Source organism: Oryzias latipes, chromosome 11 (assembly GCF_053564925.1).
Source record: "Oryzias latipes strain Hd-rR chromosome 11, Olatipes_Hd-rR_3.1".
NCBI classification, from domain to species: Eukaryota; Metazoa; Chordata; class Actinopteri; order Beloniformes; family Adrianichthyidae; genus Oryzias; species Oryzias latipes.
Genome location: NC_136247.1, coordinates 2,914,034 through 2,928,012, shown reverse-complemented (window position 1 = coordinate 2,928,012; position 13,979 = coordinate 2,914,034). Strand labels below are relative to the sequence as shown.

The following is a 13,979-nucleotide window of genomic DNA, read 5'->3' as shown; positions in this document are numbered from 1 at the left end:
AACACTGCAGCAAAGGAGATTGTAAAGCAGACGAGTGTTTCCTCCAGTGAATGGATGGAGAGGGAATCTCTTCTCAGAGGACTGTTGGAAGCACTGAAGGGAAAGAAGAGTTATTTTCAGAGTAATGGGGTGCAACCTTCAAGGTGTGAAGTAGAAAATATGTGGCTGTGACCACGCCAGGCACAGGTACGGCGGTTTCCATGCAGCAAAGAGTGTTGTTTAGCCACTTCCCCCTTCCCCAACCCCCCTGACTGTCTGTTGGCTCTTGTTTCCTCCAAGCAGACGTGTCAGGCAGAATAGAGTCACATCTGCTCCCCATATCTCCTTCAAGACAGAAGGACACAGTTGGCAAAGCTGCCAGCTGCTGGCCAGAAATGTAAGCGTGTGAAATGTGTGCATGTCAGCGCTCACACATCTGTGCGTGTGCGCTGTGTGGTAGTGGGTAGTTAACTAGCACTTGTCACAAGGGACATCATTAGGTTTAGCTTGGCAGTAGAGGGAATGAAGGTGGAAGCAAAAGGAAATAAAGAAATGAGAGCGACAGCCACAAACTGGTTTGTGGCGTCTGGAAAGGGTGAGTTTCCCTCCCATACTCTGTGCTGCTTCCTTTCCCACTCCTCCTTCTATTGATTTAGGGCAGTGTTTTTCAACCTTTTTTGAGCCACGGCACACTTTAACCTTGACAAAAATCCCGCGGCACACCAGCATCCAAAAATGTAAAAAAGAAAGGAGAAACTCATAGTGTGTATTGATTTACAGCCCCTCTACACTCTCACATGCATTTTTGAGATAATTGTTGCAGAAAAAGCTGGAAGCTGCAGCTGTTTTTTCTAAAAGATGCAATAAAAGTTAAGTTAGAAGATTTAAAAAACTGTTTGATCTGTGTTAGTTGTTGTTTTCAAGACTTTAAGAGTAGAGACTCATTGTGCGCCGAGATGCTGTCCCTTTAACCCAATGCATCATGGGAGATGTAGTGCTTGACAGAATAGCGTCTCTGAGCTTCGTTGTTTTGTTCACTTGTTCCACGGTCTGATACCGGATTCTGTGGAAAGCTACACCGCTAAAGACGAGCTTTAGCTGCTATTTTTGTTAGAACTGAGAGACTTTATGAGCAGAATCGGAACAAGGAAGTGAAGACTTTAACCACTTCTGATTGGTCAGACTGATGACATGTGATTAAGCCTCCAAGAATGATTGGTGGAGACAGTTAAAGGGGCGGGACTTTTCAGAAAACGGCTTTAGTTGCAGCTAAATCGCGGTGCCGTCATTCTTATCAAAAAATCTTTAACAGAATCAAATAAACAGAAAAAAATGTATTTTATGATCTTTCATATTCCTAACTCCTCTGTGTTTTATCAGGGCCTGTTTGGATGAAGAGAGAGCTGATATCCCGGAGATGGGAAATGTTTTTGGATCAGTGAATGAGGGCATTTTCGCACGGCACACTGGTTGCAAAACACTGATTTAGGGAGCGATTGCAGCTTTCTAACCATGTTCTGCTCCTAACATCACTACCCCTGATAAAAACTGAAAGTCATAAGCAGTCATCTCAAAAATAACTCAGTATCATCTCCTTCAGCTCCACCAGCCTTCATTTCACAACTCTGCTGCAGGAAGCAGGCACCAAAGTCATGGTTGCTTATCTGCGCTGTCATTCCATGTTAGAAAGCTCCTGTCCACACCCTGCCAACCATCTGCCAAGTCAAGACGCCCAACATCAAACTGGAGTCTTCATGATCCAGCTGCAGACAGATTTGCTAAGGGAAATCCTGCTCATCCTGGATCCATCTCTACCAAACTAAAGTTTCAGGTTCAAGCCCAACATCTGAGCTGAAACACTGGGAGAATCCTTTACAGAATCAAAATGACGTTATGATGATGGAGCACATAGAGTATAAAAAGAAGATTTAGTTCAAATTGAGTTTCTGAGTATTTCTTTATCTAAAGAGCCTATACCCCACAAATCCATTTTTTAAACAATGTTCATTTCTCACTTGAAGAATCCAGAAGCGGTATTTTGATCCGTTCATTCGTTTTCCTCTGAAAATCTGCGCTCTGAGCACCAGCCCTTCCCAATCCAAGGGAACGATTGGCTTCTCAGATTGTGATGTCACAAAGTGAGGTCCAGCCCCTCCCAGGAAGAGTCTGCGCTGTCAGCCCCGCCCCCAGGCTAACGCACACACACACACACTTTCTCCATGGAGCTAGCGGTGATCAGCTAAACGCTTTTATTTTATGCACAGTTTGCACATCCATCTTTAGGAGAAACACAGAAAGGCTGGCGAGGCCGGCTCTAGGATGATGTCATGAAATGGGCGGCACCACAAGGAGAGAAAAGGCGGAGCCTCAGAGATCGAGTCGTCTTACTTCCGAGTTGGAAAGAGTTCCTCTGTATGCTTAAGGTAATATATTTTCATATACATGGATATGGTTTACTAGAAAAGGCTGAATAAAATTATGGTTAGGCCCTTTCAGCCAGCAGTCAGTTTAATGTCAGACAATATTTTCACGGATCAGTCCAAACGGGGCCAAAGGTTTTAGTTGATATTTTTAAACTTCTGGTGTCTAAAAAACACATTTTTACAATTAAAATGTTAATGCAAGAATTTAGTGCAAAAATCTGAAAACATCAGTAGATTTTGTAACCTTTTTTTTACAGATGACAAAGTTTCAATGAAACAAAGTTGTTGATTTGTAGAAGTTGTTTTTTGATTTGTAAATATTTCAATAAAAGAAACATCACAGTTATTTTCATAGAAAACCATCATAACACTGAGAACTCAACCCAGTCTCAGATCATCTTTCAAGATAAAACAATTTGTCATATTTAGTTTTTACATAAATCCTGATTGATTGTGTATTTTTTTTTAACACAGAGGAACATTTTCTGTGCTCACATTTCCTAAAAGATGCCTAATCTACCCTTGCTGTTGGAAAATAGACATCTATGGATTTTCCAAATTCACACAAACCAGCAGCTTTATTTGATTGAATCTTCATTCTCCGTAAAATGTTTGCAGCTGCTTTAAACTTAGACATTGTGATGAAGATTTTCCCTTTAAGGACACAGTAAATGATAATAACTAGACACTATCTTTAGCAGTGTCTGACTTTTAAGATGTGGTGAATTAAAAAAAGCAAAATAAAATGACACAACTGTCACAAAAATGTAAATTTTAGTACTAGAGATGACCCCGAAATGGTCATCTCCATGGATGCTGAAAGGCCTTTGATTGGGTGGAGTGGCCTTACCTGTTGTAGACTTTGAGATGCTTTGGCTCTAAATTCCTATCATGGATCAAATTACTGTATACATCACCTATGTATTCGCACTAATTATGATTACTCGAAATACTTCCCCTTGGGCCGTGGAACCAGACAGGGCTGTCCTCTGTCCCCTGTTTTATTTGTGCTGGCCAGTGAAGCACTTGCAGCGGCCATTAGAAATAGCTATGTGCGGTATTCTGATGGGTGGTGTAGCTCATGAAATAGCCTTATACGCAGATGACCTTTTATTATTTATCTCCATCATCATCATTAAATCATACCCAAAAACTAATGTTTTTTAAATATGATGATAAATATGAATCCAAACATGAATCTGTGTGTGAAAAATTCAAAAGTCAGTTGCAGCAGCTTCTGGGACGTGAGAACAACTGTCTGAATAAATCCATACATGGAGGAAGACTCCTGGTTTTGGCTGTAAACAGCAGCTTTATGCTTCCTTGAAGAAAAAGACTCTTATTTGGTTTCCTCACCGGCTCTTTTCTACCCAAAGAAACTTTCCAAATATGTTTATTTTTTTTGTCTTTCATTGGCTTTTTGGCTTTGGGCTTCTAATTTAGCGGTCGGAGCAGCTGCTTAAAGTCACAGGACGGGCCAAGACAGACGGATGTGGGGAACAGAATTTTTTTCTAAATAAAACTGCCTTTAGTGTCAGATAATAAACAACGCAGAAAATATAGAATTTAGTGTATGAATTTTTTGGGGGGATCACTGCTTCCAATCATTGAGAATCAGGAGCAGATGAAGAGGTCCATTTGAAAAAGATCATATTTATCACATAGAAAATAGGCTGTCCTGGGAGAGGACTCTGGCCTCCTTACGTCTTTGTCACGCTCCTCTTTGTTTGGCATGAATGTTCTCAGTGAAGAGCCGTTTGAGGGGTTCACCTGGTTCTGGTCTAAGCCCCACCTACACAGCATGTAATTAGTATTCAGTGAGATTCAGGAAAATATGACAACAAGCAGAAGCGGCTCCATATTCAGAGAAAGCAGCAAAAGAAAGTGAGGAAGCAGCAATTAAGATGAAAGGCAGTCAGTTCTTAGTTGGTTTTGAAGTTCTCTCCTCTCTGCTGCCTCTCATGCTCACAGGCAGGAGCGTTCGACCTGCTGGCTGCAGCAGACTCCAGAGCTCGTGTCTCATCCCTCACATATGAGAGGGAATGAGGCTTTGCATTACAGTGGCACAGCTCAGATGAATATTGCTTAAGCCCACCCACACAGACAATGCAGGCCCATAAATAAATAATAGCCATCTCGCTATGCTCCGCAGCATTAAGAACGTTGGAGAAAGACACCGAAAAGTCAGATAAAAGGCAATGGGAGTGTAATAAAAGGAAAAAGGAGAGGAAAGCCAGAGAAGATGGATACAGAAGGGAGGGAAGGAGGGGAGATGGGTGATTAAAGGCCCACACCACAGACTTTTCAAACTGTAATGAGATTCTGTGTTCCTCTTTTCTCTTCATTCTTCTACTTTCACTTCTTTTCCTGCTTCTGTCTTTATTTTCTTCCAGCACATTTGACCCAACTCCCCTGAGCTTAAACTCAATGCTTGCTGGTTAAACCCAAAAACACTGGGTCTGTTTGTTTCTGAGCTGGTAGAAAGTACATGCTCACATGTTTTATGTGGTTGCTAAGAACGTCTTTTTATGTCTACAGTCTTGCTCAGCTTTGCGTTGATGGTTTCTCTGCTGGGTCACATTAGATGTAGTTGGTTTTCTAGAGAGACACTACACAAGAGAGTTGGACAAAAAGTCCTTCCTATTGACGTTCTCATTTCTGTACAAAACACTGGAAATCACATGATTTTTTAAATGAATTCAGTGAATAGAAAACATGGATGTTGGCTGAACACCTGAGGAAAAATTGAGTTGAGACCACTTTCTTTCCAGTGACTAGCAGTGGATGTCTTCTACTGATAATTACTGCAGATGTGTCAAAGTCTCCGAAAAGCAAAAGGTTTTTTCAGCTAAGCTGTTCAGGACAGGCCTGGATGTTTAATTAGGTAAGTTTTGATGCATTGACGATCTCCATGCTCTGATGGAGAGACCTGCATGTTTGAAGGTAAGCCATACCAAATTAAGATGGCTAAGCTTTAGATATTCATATTCATTTGTTCATATTCAAATGCTGAAAAAAACTCAAAGAATCGTCAGGTAAGTAGAAGAGGTTTAATTCACAGCCAGTGAATTTGCAGACTTGAGGATAGTAAGAATCTTGATGCGTAGGCGCTGCAGGCTGGAGGGCTTGATGGCAGAGACCAGAGAACTCGGCTTGAGCAGCATCCCAGGAACGGACGAGGAGCATGGACTGAGGACTGCGACCAGAGGAGCACCCGTGGTGATTTTTTACGTGGAAGAACAACGAACTGGCGTTGAATGCTGGTCCTGGATCTCCTTAAGAATGCTGCAGGCTGATGAGGGGAGTGGAACCAGCTGGTCGCGTCCAGAGCATAGAGGGGAGGGGGAGAGTAGCTGACAGAGGCACCATGACATCCACCATGACGTCCTATTGTAGTCACTGCATGTGTAAACCACCTGAAAACTAAAAGTGAGCAAGTATCCATAAGTTTCTCCTAGTTTCTATTGTTGCTTTTGTCACTTTGGTGGAAATTTTCTGCAGTCAAAAAACACAATTCAAGCCAAGCTGTGCTGGAATATGCCAAACCATGCTTCTGCCTACCTGTTCCTCTGGAGCTTTCTGGGGAATGCATCTTCATGTCGTCTGGTTCTGAGAAAGCTTGTTGGGGATACTCCTCTTCATGTCACCTATTCATGATGAGTGTCATTAAGGGGGCTCCACTTCACAAGGAAGCCCACTGGGGATGCTCCTCTTCATGTTGGTTGCTTAGTTCATTTTTGTCTGTTTTTTTATTTTGAATTTTGATCCAATCAAAGGCACCCTCCCCCTTTTCTTCCTATTAAAACGACATTTACTGAGGGTTGAGAAAATTCATCCACAGTAGTTTTTGGGTCTTTTCTTGGACTCAAAGCCATTTCTAAATGCCAGATTAAAGGACTAGACATGTATCACAAACAGATTGTTTAATTGATTACCCAAAGTGAAATAAGGTTCATGCCGTGATCCTGATATGTTTTTTCCCTCTCATTGGTGTTTTTGTTCCATTGTGTCTGAACATGGAGTTTGTATTTTGCTGCTAGTATCAACATTCCCACTTGTATTTTCAGGTTTGACATTTTTCTTGCATGACTTTTGTTTGTAGTTCAGCCTTTTTCCCACAGAGAATACATAGGAGTCTCCTTTTCTCTGCTTTCTGTAGGATGAGCAGCAGCTGGACTTGTAGATCTTTCTTCACAATATAACACAAACACTCTTCTGGTCAAAAGCATAAATCCAGTTTTTATTGACAATTGACTTATCTCTTTTCCCCCTCAGTTACCTGGAGGCATCCGGACGGAAATAACTGGAGGGTTTAAGACCCTGGCAATAAAAAATGGCAGCTGTAACATGGTAAATTTCATGCACCACAAACAAGACACACAGCTAAATCAATAAACTGTGCAGGTTGGACTTACAGCATTTAAAACCAGTATTGATTAGTGTTTGTTCAGCTTCCATAATTTACAGTGACCCTGCCAAGCTGGGAGGTTTCTGCAGTCAGTAAGATGCAGATGCAGATGAGAAACTAGATTTGGCAGATAAATAAAAGATGAAAGTTTTCATTTCTATTCGTCTGTTAATGTTTCCAGGCAGAAAAGTATCAACACTCCCCTTCTGGAGCCTGAATGTGTCAGTGCATGTCTGTCTCAATCTGTGGCAGCACTTAAATACATCCCTTTGTTTAGACGCTCCTGCTAGCTTACAGCCCCTCACACACCCGAGCATTAGTGGTGCAACAAAAATGGCAGCCATGCCGGAGCGATCCAGCCGTACAGTTTAGAGTCAGATTCCAGCTCAGACGAGGAAAACAAAGACGTACATGGATCTATTTGTCTGCACCTGACTGACAACAATCTAAATAAAGAGATATTCAGAAATACAGATTTAATCCAAAGCAGTTTTAATCTTAATTGTCTTTATACATGTCCTCCATCATCAGAAAATGCTACAAAAACATGTTAAAAACAGAAAAAAGACCATTTTCATTGGGTTGGGTCTGTAATGACATCGGTTTTCACAACACTTAGCAGAGAAAGCAGAGATGTAGCAGCTTCATCATCATGGCTCTGGGTCTCCAGCCCAAACTATAAACTTTAAGTCCAGCCTTTCAGATGCAGATGCTTTCTGCCTCACAGACTGAACCTCTGGTTTTATCAGGCTGTAAACGAGATGCAATGGAAAAATGTAATCTGTCCCACCAAGACTCATTCTTTTCTTATGTGTTCTGAGCCAAAGTTACACACTTCCTCTAGACCAGGGGGGTCAAACTCATTTTCACTGAGGGCCACATCAGCATAGTGTCTGTCCTCAAAGGGCCAAATATAACTTATACATGTAACTACATGTAATGAAAATAAATGTAACTACTCCTTAATGTTAAATTACGCATTTATTTATTTATTATAACATTTTAAAGTGACAATTCCAGTTGCATAGAAACATATGTTTGCTTGTTACTTTGGCATAAATCCTTTTACATTTGATTCTGTCAGGTTAGGTTATATGGACAGTGTTTAAGTCCTAATGTATATTTCCCATATTTCAAGTCTGATTACCCCTAGATTTAAATAAATACACACCAATTTTTATTATTACTTAAAACATTTATGCTCTCGCTGGCCACATGAAAGGACATGGAGGGCTGCATTTGGCCCCCGGGCCTTGAGTTTGACACATGTGCTTTAGCGTTTTCATTGAATTCTAGCAGAGAAGTCTGGCTGGGCCTGTCATTATCCTTGTTCTCATCCCTACACAGCTTCCTTTCTGATCATCTGCAGTGTTGGAGCAGAGTGGGACCGTGAGACGGCCTTTCAAACATCAAATTCCACTATTTGTGTTTTATTTTGGAGTGTTTGAGCGCAGAACTGATGATGGGCTTCAGTTATGGGACTCCTGCCTTTCCTTAAACACAGCCCCGCTTTTCAGAAATGACTTTGTCACATTTATACAGTTGTGTTTATTACTTTTGAAAACAGCTTTCCTGCGATAATACCAACCACTTTTCTAGCTTGTCAAGGATCTACCAATTATCACATCATTGTTATTACTGACTTATTTCTGTGGAATCCAATTACCTGGGCCCTCAAAGCACTCAGTGTAAATGTCTGAGCTCCACAGAGGTAATTACCATGCGAGTCTCTCTCAGTGAGTAAACCTGAACAAAGGCTGGGTTTGACGGGCAGAGATGCTGCCGTATAAAAGCCTGTTTGTCTTTGATAGCTCAGTTTGCCGCCAGTGCCACCTGACAGCGACTGTTTCATGCAGCCCCCACCAGCATCGCGGTCAACAGCACAGGGTGCAGTCTTTCAGCACCATTACACTCTCTAATGGAATGGCATGGGACACATCCTCCCCAAACACAAACCTTTCCCGCCCCTCAACGTTTGGTCTCCAGCACAGAGTTATCACTCCTTTTTGCTCTGCTTACATGTCGTCCTCAAGCAAACCGCTGGAGTTTGAGGGTTGAGAATGGGCCTGCGGTGACAACTAAAGGATGGGAGTTTAACTCCAAATGTAAAGAAACTCTGACACTGAAGATGTTACAGATGAAACCGTACCACACTCAACTTTCACAACATTAAAATACACTCCGGCTTGGGGATGAGCATGAATATGATCTCAGTTTTCATTGGTTATCTCATTCTGTATGAATTAAAATTGATTATAACTGCAGCCGCCTGTTGATGTAACCCCCCCCCCCCCCATTAGTTCTGTTCAGCAGACAGATTTTACTAAATAACATTAAGGTCCTGTCATGCACTTCTTTGCCAAACCACACAAACAACTGGACATACAAACTCGTCATGTTGTACCAAAACACAAAGCCAAAAACATTTCACACATCAGCCATGTCTGCACCCAGGCAGACAGTCCTGTCTGAGTTTGTGTGTGTGCTTGTGTGTGTGTGTGTGTGTGTGTGTGTGTTGGGGGGGGGGGGGGGGGGGGGGGTTCAGGTGGTGACGGTTGGCAAAGCAATGATAGAAATTCAGGGTGACCAAATATACCATGGTGGAGACCCCCCCCCCCCCCCCAACCCCCCCAACCCCCCCTGCAGCACCAACACCCTTAAAGCTCAGATGCTCAAATGTTTTTTCTGTCATTTGTTCAGCTGCTCCCTTTAGGGACCACAGTGAATCATCACCCCACATCTAACTCTCTCATCTGCACCCTCCTCACTCACACCAACCCACCCTGACGTCCTCCTTCTCTACATCCATGAAGCTCCTCCCTGGTCTTCCAGGACCTCTATCCTCCAACCTCTGCATCCTTTTACCAGCATCACCACTGTTCCTCCACCATCCAAACCGTCTCCAGCTGCTTCCCTGCTTTTATCTCCAGAACATCTACCATCATCTGTTCCTCTGATGGATTCATTCCTGATCCATTCTGGTCTCTCCCAAAGAGAACCTCAACATCTTCATCTCTGCTACCTCCAGCTCCTCCTCCTGTCTCTAAACCAACAGCATGCAGGACAGGGTTAGGACACTGTTCTACACCTTTCCTTTCAATCTTGATGACACACTTTGGTCACACATCACACCTGAACCCTTCCTCCACCCATTCCAACCTGCCTGCACACACCTCTCCACCTCTTTCCCACTCTTTGTTGTTTTGGACTGTTGACTGTAAGTACCAAAGGTAGAAAATAAACAAATAAAATAAAATACAATAAAATGGGTGGACAGTTATGAGAGAAAGGTTCATAGAGAGTTGTGATGGCAGTTTGGATTGACTCAAATCCACGATTGTATCTGTTTGCTAAATGTGCTCAGAGTTGTCTTTAGTCTTATTGTTGAGGGAATTGATTTCCAGGACTTAGATGTTCTGTAGGAGAATTCAGCCTGACTAACGGTTCTCTTCCTAATGGCGGACAGGAGGATGTTAGCTAAGCTGACATCCATCATGATAACCCCTCCCACCCCCTGCACAAAACTGTAGAGGCGCTGACCAGCTCCTTCAGCACCAGACTGTTGCACCCTCAGTGTAAGAAGGAGCTACTGCAGGTCATTCCTCCCCACAGCCAGCAGACTGTACAACACCGTGTCAAAGTGACACTCCACGGTCCCAGGGGTGTTTTTCTGTTTAGTCATTGATTCATTTACTTTTGTTGTAGTTGTTGTTTTTCAATTTTAAATTGTTTTTTGTTCCTGAACAGTTGTTTGTTTTTGTTTTTGGTGTGAACTTCATTAGTTATTTCTGTATTTTGAAAAAATTTGTAATGTTTTTTTACAGTTTACATGTTTTGCAGACCGCATGTTTTTTACACTTTTGCAGCTGTATTTATTTAATATTTATTTCTTTATTTAATAAGAATCTCATTTTTTATAATAATTTTTCATAATAATTTTAGTAATATTTTGAATGATCTAATATAAATGTCATTTGTGATGTCCTTTATTGATGTTATATTATATAGATTATTTCTGAATGTCGTGTTGCTGCCACAGATAAATGAAATTTCCCCATTGTGGGATTAATAAAGTCATCTATCTATCTATCTATCTATCTATCTATCTATCTATCTATCTATCTATCTATCTATCTATCTATCTATCTATCTATCTATCTATCTATCTATCTATCTATCTATCTGTCTGTCTGTCTGTCTGTCTGTCTGTCTGTCTGTCTGTCTGTCTGTCTGTCTGTCTGTCTGTCTGTCTGTCTGTCTGTCTGTCTGTCTGTCTGTCTGTCTGTCTGTCTGTCTGTCTGTCTGTCTGTCTGTCTGTCTGTCTGTCTGTCTGTCTGTCTGTCTATCTATCTATCTATCTATCTATCTATCTATCTATCTATGAGGAACAGTGCAGTCTTCTCTGGAAACTGTTCTAGTAGCCCTGGTTGTCTTTCTTTTGATGAATGTCTGTAAAGGAGGAGGGGCCAGGCCATGAAGGATTTTGGAAAGGAAAATTGAGGGAATGTATTTGACATAGTTATCTCAGTCCAGCAGGTTGTGGTTTTTTTTAGGATATGACAGTATTGTTGGGCTTTGGGCTTTCTGTCTAGTACTTTTAGAGCTTGTTTGTGTTTTGATGGGTTTTAAAGTCTTTATGTTGGCTGATGTCCAGCTGGTTAAGCAGTGAAAGTGGGACATGATCATTGCATCAAAAGACAGTGCGGCTGACTCAAGGGTTGAGTTTTGCTGATCTATCTGAAATTGGATGAGTTGAATTTGATTGTAATGTGTGGCTCTGTATGAATCTCTGCATCCATCACGTCACTAAAGTTTTTCACAGTTTTGGAGAAATCAAAGACGCTCATTCTGGTCTCCTGAGGTTGTTCTGTACATTTCTTCTCATCTGTACCTCGTTTCTGAAACCATGGAAACCATCTTCCAAGCTCGAGCTGTGTTCAGACAGAAAGTATGTGGAGACAGAACTGTGCAGCCTCATTTGTGTCAGCTCACCTTGAAGGTCTTTTTCTGAAAGAAGGCGCAACAGTCCCGCCTTGTTGTCTGCTGCAGACGCACCAGCGATTGAGTCTTTCAAACAGAGAGAAGGGGAGAAGGCGTGGGCCCTGACTCACCGTTGAAAGTCTGGACCTACGGGGCCAATGACAAGGTGAGAAGTTGTTTGTGTGGGTTTGTCAGGCTTACATTTGAAAGTGCTCTCTCACTCAAGTCAGTGTTGACAGACACGCCATAGTTCAGCACAGAGGAGCAGCAGAAGGTGGTGAAAGGACTGGGATACATTTGTCAGGACTTGTCAGCTGTCCTGAACGGGCTTGTTCAAACAGCTTCTGCCAAAATGCGGTTTTCTCTGGGGGGAGGGGAAGGGCAAACAGCTCGTGAGTCTCCAATAAAAGCTTGGATGGAGATTCTGCAGGGCTGGTTAGCAGTAGGTTGATGGTTTTGTTGTTGGTGGAGTCAGAATCTGCCTTTTCAGACCTTTTATATAAGGACTGTGTCCTCCAGGTTTGCGGTTCTCTAAAGCAGAGTCAGCTGTCGGGCTAAGTCAGCATCTGTCGAAGTGACGAACCCCAGAGTCCTCACATTTACTCATGCATTGCTACTCATGCAACGAGTACAAATTATCCATTCATGCACTCAGTGGATGCTGTGGTGTGAGATGGGTTTTGGGGGTGGGATGTAGTTTTAAATCCCAGCTGGAGAAACAGAGCACAAAAAGAGGAGAGGGAAAATGAAAAATGACTTTTAATCAAAAAGAAAAAAAGGCAGATCCCATTTCAGCGATGCTCTCGATGAGAACGGTTGGATGTGGGAATTTCTGTTTTGCAAATTGAACTCAAACGAGAAACATTTAGCTGATTAAAAGCCAAAACTCAGGGACACCAAAATACGGGAACTAAGAAAGAAAACAGGAAAACACACTAACCTGTAGAACGAGAAGGACGGACACTTGGACAAAAGAGCTGTTACTGAGTCAAATTTTGCAATGTTATTGTCTTAACAATAACATTGCCATGTCTTAACATTGCAATGTTTTGCGATGTTAAGATTTGGCTTGAAGTCCACAGATATTTGGAATCAAAAGTAAAAGTTCATTGAAAAAATTGAAATATTAGTTTAACTGGACTGATCCATTTCAAATATTTGTTTGCTTTCACACTATTTTGAGTGGCACCAGGGTTTAGCGATCTGGTCCAGGTAAAGCCGGACGGTTTATTTAGACTGGAAAAGTCCATTAGTGTGGACCCAGTCCGTTTAATTTGGTCCAGATTAAGTCCTGAAACTTGCGCCTGATCTGTGTTCAGACCTGAGATTTAACAAAAACACGTGACCAACGATCTCTTCAGTCATTGACAGGAAATATAAGGGCAGGGTAAGGCAACGAGAGAAAGAATAATAGAAATCCTTGTTGTTCACTGATCAGTTCACTGATGTAAACTTCATATTTTGCTCTCCAACTTTGACCGTCTGGATAACATCAGGTAGAACTCTTTTTAGTAGCTACTTTGGTCCGGTGGAGGCATGCTGCAAGGCGGTTACTGAGAAGCAGTTGGCCAACAAGCACTCATCTGTGTTTATGACATATAGATTGATGGGAAAACAGTGAGAAGCAATGTGGATCACATTAAACATTGTTTTAATGAGCCTGCATTCCTCCAACCACATTTCTATGAGTTGCTGTGTCCCATTGTCACGGTTGCTGCCTTTCTACTGCTTTCATTCTGTAATCCCAGGCTACAGTGGCCGTTTTAGTTCGAGTTTTCTGCCCCAAAGTCGGATTGCATTCAGACGGAGGATTCTCAGAGCCAACCGAACCGACACTCAGTCTGATTGGAAAAGAACCAAGACCACCTCGAAAAATGAGTCCGAGGGCCGTTGCTGGTCCTGGACCAGGGTCAACTTGGGCGCATTCAGACAGAAAATTGCTCCAGATTATCTGGGAAATGAATACATCATTAGTCTCAACTGCCCTTACGTGTGGGTATGGGCTTTCTGCAGGCAAAAAAATTAGCAAACCTGAACAGGACACGCATGTGGCTTGCAGGAAATATCAAGCCTGTGGAGCTCAGTGCCTTTTTTTAAGCCTTTTTTTCATTCTTCTTCATGCTGCAGGCAACAGTTTTTAAACACAGGAATAGGTAAAGGTGAAGTAGGTCAGATGCAGGACAAACAGA

The 13,979-nt window shown here is 42.2% G+C and overlaps 1 long non-coding RNA gene across 1 annotated transcript; it reads right to left on the bottom strand.

Moving 5' to 3' along the window:
- Positions 1 to 5,437: 5,437 nt before the first annotated feature.
- Positions 5,438 to 12,433, bottom strand: LOC144995104 (uncharacterized). The gene is made up of 4 exons (XR_013658740.1): positions 12,012 to 12,433; positions 11,803 to 11,937; positions 5,964 to 6,049; positions 5,438 to 5,825 (listed from the first exon to the last, which is right to left on the bottom strand). It is a non-coding gene; the product is annotated as an uncharacterized LOC144995104 (long non-coding RNA).
- Between the last annotated feature and the right edge of the window lie 1,546 nt (positions 12,434 to 13,979).